Below are 9,095 nucleotides of genomic sequence, written 5' to 3'. Positions count from 1 at the left end.
GTGAGAACCGCTGCTCTAGACTAACGCTCCTGGGAGGTTTTAGTGTTGGTAGAGTACTGCTTCACAGAGGACAGAGGTCCAGCGAGAGGCTGTGTCCTGAATTCAGGTGCAGAGGGACTCCAGATTCTGTGGTTTCCTCCTCAGCACTTCACCCAGGGACCACACGGGTGACATGGCCAGCCTGCAGCAGCTCATGGCTTGGTTCCCCGCTGCATCAACCTTGGAGCTGCCTCTGGGACCTGAAGAGAAGGGAGGCCGCGCTAGTGAGGACGGAGGGAGGCCGCGCTGAGGACGGAGGGAGGCCGCGCTAGTGAGGACGGAGGGAGGCCGCGCTGAGGACGGAGGGAGGCCGCGCTAGTGAGGACGGAGGGAGGCTGAGGACGGAGGGAGGCTGAGGACGGAGTGAGGACAGAGGGAGGCCGCGCTAGTGAGGACGGAGGGAAGCTGAGGACGGAGGGAGGCCGCGCTAGTGAGGACGGAGGGAGGCCGCGCTAGTGAGGACGGAGGGAAGCTGAGGACGGAGGGAGGCCGCGCTAGTGAGGACGGAGGGAGGCTGAGGACGGAGGGAGGCCGCGCTAGTGAGGACGGAGGGAGGCTGAGGACGGAGGGAGGCAGCCGGTTTCTGCCTCGGCAACAGAAGTCACTCGTGCTTCACTGTCTCCGATTCCTTCCTGATTGACTCTACCCCAGGGCCATAGGCCAAGGTTGACTAGGGCCCTCTAGGACCCTTTGTGTATGTATGTGTGCACAGGTCTTCAACTACCCCGGGCTCTCAAGTTTAGTTCTGGGTCCGAGTCACCTAGAACTCGTTCAAACACAGGGCGCTCCAGAATTTCTGATTTATTAGGAGAGGCCTGGGATGGGACTATCAAGTCTCCAGTGGTGTGGACAGGGATGTTCCAGACACACGAGAAGGACAGCCTCACTATTCCAGGGTCCCAAGAACTAAAGTTCTTCTTTCTGAAAAGCATCTTCAGATTTAAGGATAGAGTGAACGGAAATAAGAGAGAGAACAACACACGTGCAAACCACCGGTGGGTAACGGGCTGTAATATACCCACAGAATGGAGAAGAATGGCATATGAGTGCACCGGCCCTGTGGATAAGCCTTGGAAACCACTAAAAGAAATTTGGCAGCCACAAAAGGCCACATGTTATATGGATCTAATGCCGTGTCTCAAATGGGTCAATTCACAGAGGCAGGAAGCAGATGACTGCTTATTGGCTTTCCCTTCGGGATGATAAAAATGTCTTGGAACTAGATATTTGTGATGGTTGCACACCATTATAATGTATTTTATACTGCTGAGTCAAATACCTTAAAGCAGCAAAAAAAGGTCAGTTTACGATATGAGTATTTTACCACAATAAAGTATTAAAAGTGTGAATGAAGTCTTGTTCCAACTCTGCTTAGGTGGTCAGCTGAAATGTTCACAGGGTAACAGCTGAGAATGCAAGGGACTTGAAGAACTCACCTATAAGAATCACCCAGAGAGTGTCACACCATCGCTCCCAGGCTCCCTCAGGACCACGCTCTCCTGAGGTGGGGGATCAGGAGGTTTAAAGCACACCTCCAAAGACTCTCCTGTGCAGCCAGGACAGGAGACACTGGCCTGGAAGCTAATTGGTCACAGGGACACCAATCCTTGTTACAGACTTGTCATCCTCTCCTAGACGTGCTTGGGAACAGGGAGAGGACTTGAAGGAGGAGGCTCTTGGGATGAGCTCAGCTCAGGCCTTGGAAATCAGCTTTGTTGCCTTAGACAAATTCTGAGCATGCAGAGAACACCATTTTATGAGATGACTAGAGAGGGACAGGACAACTTCCTGCAATCTGTGCATTACCCATCTCTTCCAGATTGAAAGGAAAGCACAGTGCTTTGTGTATTCAGACGTCCTCCACGGCAGCGTCTTCACCCTAAGTCCGATCTGCTCCCTTCCACGTGAAGAAAGGTGTGTTGAGGTGGAGAGTCATTAGAGAGAGGTAAAGCCCATAGAAATTCATTCTGCCCCAACTCAGTTTTTCTTTTGTCTGTCAAGACCAAAATAAAAATAAAAATTGACTCATAATTCCTAGTAAGATGTAGTGCGAATTTTACTATGAGTTAGTTCAGTCCTTATTTGTAGTTAATATTGTGATAAATATCTATTCAACCACATTCTGGCACAGACACAGTTCTACAGTCCGCATTCTTTCTCTCGGCAGTAATGGCTTCAGCACTTGTCAGGTGTCAGTAGTTCATTACTGACGTTTTGTTCCTGTTGCTGTTTTTAGACAGGGTCTCACTATGGAGCTCTGGCTGTCCTGGAACTCACTCTGTAGACCAAGCTGTCCCCTAACTCACGGAGATCCACCTGCTTCTGTCTCCCGAGTGCTGGGATGTAAGGTACATGCTACCACGCCTGGCCATTACCAGCATTTTAACAGTGACATTGTATTTCATTAGTGACTTTACTACAGTTTCCTTTATCGCTAAGCCTTAGCCTGCTTTCAAGTTTTCAGTATTAGAAACCGCGCCTGGAAGAAGCATTTCATCATGACGTTTAGCTTTCTTTGACTTGTTTCCTTAAAATAAATTTCCCCTGAGTTCCTGGGATGTGAACTTTGCAGGATTTTGATGGCGCTGTTTAATTGGTTCACTTACACACTGAGTTGCAACCAGCCAGTGTCGGCATCATTTTCAACAGCTTGCTGGTGCTGAATTCCAGAGTTCGAAACAGGCTTGCGAACTGTACATGTTCTACCTTGATACAGAGCAGTAAGTGACTCTGTCCGACTTGGGGACACAAACCCCACCCCTTCCTCGGTCCTCTGTTGGTGGCAGCCCTACTGCTTTGTAACTGCTTGAGGGCACATTGCAGAAATCAATCATCACTTTCAAAGAATCCCACTTCCCAATAAATTTTCTCTTTTTCTAATAGCAGAAGATTTGTTTACAAAATCACTAAATAATATTTTGTTTCACTTATGCTGGCTGCCTCAGGGGGCTTTCTTTGCGGGAGAGATGAAGGAAGATTTCAGCGGGTGGGAGAACATCTCCCCACACTGCTGAATCATCACTCTTTTCCTGTAGTGTCTCTCTGCATCCTCATCTTACTTCCTGTACATGCCTGAAGAGCCAACTCGAGATCTAAGGAAAGCTATTTGTAGTGTGCATGGGAGGAAAAGAAATGCTCATAGTCCTTCCCGAATGGACGTAGCTTTGTGCTCAGTCTTCCCAGCAGGGGTCGGGTTGCATGTGCCTGTAACACAAAGCTTAAAAGGTCTTATTAATTAAAAAAAAAAAAACGGTGCTAGATATTGGGGTGAATGCTGAAAGATCAGAAAGACAGAACAAGCCGCAACCAATCTGTCCTTGCCAACTCCTCAGCCGATTCTGTTTCTTCAGATTGAATGTCTCTGAGTCCTCACCTGGAAGGGTTCTCAGCTAAACTGCTTAAAAGCTTAAAAGCCTCTAGTTCCTGGTCCTCACGCCTTATATACCTTTCTACTTCTTGGAATTAAAGGTGTGTGTCTTTCCCAAGCAAGACATGAGATCTCAAGTCCTGGGATTAAAGATGTGTGTCACCATGCCTGGCTCTGTTTCCAGTGTGGCCTTGAACTCACAGATTTCTGTATGGATCTCTGCCTCTGGAATGCTAGGGTTAAAGGCATGTGCCATCACTATCTGGCCTCTATGTCTAATCTAATGGCTGTTCTGTTCTCTGACCCCAGATAAGTTTTATTAGAGTATACAATATATTGGGGGACACAATATATCACCACATGTGCTCATGTGATAGACAAGCACGTTGATAGCCATTGGTTGTGGCAGTGTGTGACAGTGAGATGTTGTGAATCCAGTAATGCTTTTAAAACAACTCCGAATCTCATTAATTTCAATAGTACCTAGATAGATTTCAGAAACATTAGTGAAAACTATGCGTGAGATGAATGCATGTGGCCACACCTGCTTGGTGTGTGCTTGCACTCAGATTCCTTGTACCCTTTTCTGCAAATAGGGAAATGTTGCACTCGGAATAAACCCGCATTTTATGACTGACAGGTGCTTAACCAATTAAGAAGACTAGGGAAGTATGATAATCACTACCTCACTAGTTTTTTTATTTTTTTAAGGCATGTGCGTGAGTGTGTGCGTGCGTGTGTGTGTGTGTGTGTGTGTGTGTGTGTGTGTGTGTGTGTGTCTGGGGAGACCAGAAGGTTCCCTGAAGTCACATGAGGTTGTGGCCTACCCAATGTGGGAAGCAAACCTTGGTCCTTGGAAGAGCAGTGTTCCTAACTGCTGAGTCAGCTCTCCACCAGTACTGTTTGTTTGTTTGTTTTAATTACAAAATCTCACGGGGTGCGAGAAGTAGGCATGAGGTCCCATTCTTAGCTGAGGAGCTACTGGCATTTGATAGCTGCAAGGTTTGTGTAAGGATAAAGTGTGTGTAGGACTAAAGTGAAGTCCTGAGTAAATGTGTATTGTTGGCGTGGGCATGGCAAGGACCCCAGTGCCTCGGTGCCATGCGAGTGGTGAAGCCTTCTCCAGCTGAGGCTCAGAGGGATGCCAAGCTTTCCTTGGGTCCAAACAGAAGTGCTGACAGTGTGGGCAGGAAATGTCCACCTAGCTTTCTCCCCCCAGTGTTCACAGCCTGCGGACTGCACCCCTGCAGAGAACGTTCCTACTGAGACTAGCTAAACCTGCCTTCTTGATCCAGCTGTACACCACAAACCCTCCTGGTTTATCTGCATGTAGTAAGCCTGGCTCCCCGCTCACAGCACATAAGAAACACTCTGGTCTTCTGAGGGCACTGCAGCTTCTCCACCAGAGAGCTCAGGTCACCCAGTCCCAGCTTTTCTCTGCCCATGCGCCTGTAGTTTCTTCATTCTCTCATTGTCCCTGACCAGAGTTTTGGGTCCCAAACCATGCAAGGACAAGGCAGTTGTGCCCTCTGTAGATAGACAGGACAGGGCTCACACCCAAGAGTAATTGAGGAATGCAAACTGGACTCAAGTTATTTTTTTTAAAAAATTGGATGGGTAAGGGAGGATGGATCTGGGAGGAGTTGGGGGGTGGGTAAATATGATCAAAATATATTGTATGAAATGGTCAAAGGATTAAAATATCATTAGACTTACATTATGAATTTGTTTATGTGTGTATGGATGGCACATGCATGATACACTGCACATAGAGTGCAGAACATAATCTAAGGGAGCTGGTCCTCTCCTTCCACCCTGTGGGTCCTGGGGGTGGACTCAGGTCACCAGGCTTGGTACAGACCTGCCTTTTCCGCTGAGCCACCTCCAGGCCCACTCCACTAGTACTGAACACTAGCCTGCCTGTTCACCTCCCCTGTTAATCCAGGCCCTTGGGACTCATCCTTAATTTTCAACGTTGGCTGACTTCAGGCCGGCTTCCTGCCTGTTCACCTCCTATCTGTGACAGCAACAAACAACTAATGGCATTTCTTAAATGTCTCACTCCCTGAAGTAACATCTTCTTCCAATTAGTAAGTAACAAAAGCTGTGTGTCTTCTGCCCCCTTCACTGGCTGCAACATCTTGACATCTGCCTTTGCGTCCAGCTTTGCCTAAGACCAAGCTTGTCTGAAATGAAGGAGGGCAGATGCTTCTTTTAGGCACTTCAGTTTTCAAGGAAACTTTAGGCTGGTGCTCTGAAGACACTGACATTCTCAAAGAATCCATTCTTCAGGATCCTCAGGGTCTACACAGTCCTTGTGCCCTGGTCATGCGTAGTTTCTGGGATGGGGTCACCCATTTAGGCACGTTCTTACCACATCCCCATTTTCTACAAAATCACTCTAGTTCTATTACCTCATCATTGCTGTTTTGTTTTGTCTTGTTCTTCTTTTGGTTTTTGAGACAGGATTTCTCTGTGTAGTCTTGGCTGTCCTGGAATTTGCTCTATAGACCAGGCTGACCTTGAACTCAGAGATTGCCTCTGCCTCTCAAGTGCTGGGATAAAAGGTATGTGCCACCATCTGGCCCATCTTTGCTTTCTAAACTCAAATTAGCATATGGTCATAGGTGCTTAAGCTATGGGAGCAGAAAGGTCACAAGAGTGGCTTCCAAGGCTGGCCTTCCGGCAGAATTTTTGGAGGATTATTTATTTATTTATTTATTTGTTATTTATTTATTTATTTATTTATTTATTTATTTATTTATTTGCATTAGCAAGTTTTCCCTTTGCCTTCATTTAAACAGTTCTCAAAACATTTGAGTGAATTGGGCCTCCTTTGGTAAGCAAAGGACCTGGAAATAATATTTAAACACGAACAGGCAGTCTTCAGTTCATCCAGGACACAGGTGTGGCGAGCCCTTCTCGCATTCCATACCTTGAAGCACCCAGTGTTTTCATATAGTCTAAAAGCCAGAAGAGCAAGAGGACATTTGTGGTGGAATGTACTGTCGTCACTTGTTGATAACTAGTTGAAATACCATTATCTCTCTGTGACAGCCTTAAGAAACAGCCTTTGAGAGACTTGTGTCTGTGGCTCTTATTTCCTGCTATCTATAATACAGATTACATAAAGGCTGGTGAATCCACGTTAATGCAAGCATTAAGCACTTGCTGTATGGAAAGATTTATCTTCTAATGCTAGCAGCACAGAGTTACAGCGTATTTAACACTTAATTGCAAGTATATTGACTATGGCAAGTTTCATGGACTCCTGAAAGAAATTTGAGTATTTTTACTTTAAAATATTTTACTGGTAACTTAAGAATGGTTCTGGTTAAGCATTGATATTTAGAAAGAAAAGTAAAAATCAAACTTGTTTATAGTTGCTTTTTGCCATTTGGTAGTATTTTACACACAGGCTTCGATCTTCAGAATACCCTGGATTCAGTGGAAAAACCTTTTAAATGAAGTTTTATACAATAGAAACTTCTCAGCAGTCAAAATTTGGACTGTAAAAAAATACATGCAAAACATACTTTTCTGAAAACACTTAACTTTGAACAAAGCACCAAACTACACAAACGCAGAATGAAAACAGCATATCAACGCCACCAAAAGCAGTCATCATAAAGGTGTAAAAGTCACCTAACGTCACTAGGCACTGTTCACTTTTTAAACAGGAGACAATAGAAAATACTGTCCACAAACAATATCCCAGCTCTATGGCAGCTTTCAGAAAGTCTTCAACTTCATGCTTTAATAGCGACGAGGTGAGTATGATTGTGATTTGGATCGAGATCTGTATCCTCCATGACTGTAGTAAGGAGAAGGTGACCGCCTTCTGTAAATCTGATCCCTGTCTTGAGCTCTCCATCCACCTCTTCCTCCACCACCTCCTCTGTACGATCTGCTGTAATAGTCCCAATCATCATAACCCTGATCATATCCTCTGTCATAATAATCTGGGCGGCGTGAGCTGCCATAAGTGGGTCTCCTCATGTAAATTCTTGGTGTTGGGATATGGGGCCTTTATGTTATAGAGAAATCAACCCTAATTCAACGTCCATCAAGCTCCATTCCATTGGCACATTCTTTAGCTTCCTTGGCATCATCTACATTTTCAAAATATACAAAGGCAAATCCCCTTGAATGTCTAGACTGCTGGTCATATGCAATAGATACATCGGCAATGGGACCATATTTAGAGAACACTTCTCTTGGGCCTCTTTCCGTGGTGTACAAGCTCAATCCAGACACTCCAAGACAACAGTTGGGGTCAGGCTTTGCTCTGTTCCCAACATGACGCTTTCAAGTAGACATGGAAGAATGGCTGTGGCTGTGCCTGTCTGCAATAATCTCTGCTGTAAGACCTGCTGCTGGATCGTCTATGGGAGCGAGATCGAGATCGTGACCTTGTATAATGCCTTCTAGAACTTCTTCTGGATCTGGACCTGGATTCAGATCTGGACCTTGACTTTGATCTAGAATGCCTTGAATCTTCCTTGGAGCGAGACCTTGCAGGGGGTATGCAAGATTTCCCCGATCCATGAGCACTTCCACTTCTGGAAGCAGAACAGGATTCCCGTTCACCGTAGTTCTGCTCGCAGCCATCGCTCATGGCTCCAGATTGTTGTCACCACTCCTGGCCTTTACAGAAGCTGTCAAGCTCCTGCCTTCTTACCAGAGGCCCTGCCACCACGGCCTCTCACGATGCACTTTTCAGAGTTGGAGGATTTTTTAAAAGTAGGTATTTTCGTTAAGGTTCATTAGGACTATATGTCACCATGAAATCCGCATTTTGTGTGTTTGTGTGTGTGTACACATGTAGGTGGGTTTACACACATGTTTATAAAAACAAACAATAAAAACTAAGGTCTTATTAACACACCCAAGCCAGCCTCAAAGTTGTTATCCTCCTGCCTCTGCCTCTAGAGTGCTGGGATTACACGTATGAACCACCACACTTGACACAGACCTGCATTTTGAGATGCTCTGTGTGTTTCAGATGATCAGTCCAGTTTCTGAAGCATTAAGCAAGCCAGGCTTCCTGCATCTCTGACGGACAGTTGTGACACCCACAGTGGCCTCTACTCACAGAGCACTCCACAAGTCACTCAGAGTTGAGACCTCCCTCCTGTGGCTTCTACCACAACAATGTCCACTTGCTGGTCTCAATTACATGTTTTAGAGCAAAGTTACTCTTTTCCCCGTGACTTTTGAAACACTCAGAGACACTTACCATTCCTTCCCAGGATTTCTTTTCAGTTTCAAAATCCTTCATCAGACTGTCCTTCTCTAAACATGTGTAGATTGGATTTTCATTTAGATAGTGTCTTTTGATGTGCAAAAATTTTAAATGCTCATAAAAGTTTTTATTCACAGTTTGCCTTTCCCAAAACGCCATATGCTAAGTCAGTAATCCCAGCACTCAAAGGCAGAGAGAGGGGAACTGTTGTGCGGGGTTCTCCAGGGGCTGGGGGCTGTTCATGTTTACTATGCATGAGGGTCTAGGTCCAACGCCCAGCACCACACACACACACACACACACACACACACACACACACACACACACACACACACAGCAAGATCAAGCAGAAAGTTGAGAGTTCCTACATAAATCTCACCCCACATGTGACCGCTCCCACTGCTGACATCCCACACCAAAGGCCAAGCCTATTTCAACACATTG

The 9,095-nt window shown here is 45.8% G+C and overlaps 1 pseudogene; it reads right to left on the bottom strand.

Annotated features, from left to right (window-relative positions):
* Positions 1–578: 578 nt before the first annotated feature.
* Positions 579–8,836, bottom strand: LOC128110662 (transformer-2 protein homolog beta-like; annotated as a pseudogene).
* Between the last annotated feature and the right edge of the window lie 259 nt (positions 8,837–9,095).

Source organism: Peromyscus californicus, unplaced genomic scaffold, assembly GCF_007827085.1.
Source record: "Peromyscus californicus insignis strain IS unplaced genomic scaffold, ASM782708v3 Scaffold_15__1_contigs__length_86483966, whole genome shotgun sequence".
Classification (NCBI taxonomy): Eukaryota; Metazoa; Chordata; class Mammalia; order Rodentia; family Cricetidae; genus Peromyscus; species Peromyscus californicus.
Note: the sequence above shows the minus strand (reverse complement) of the source record. Positions and strands in the feature narration are given on the sequence as shown.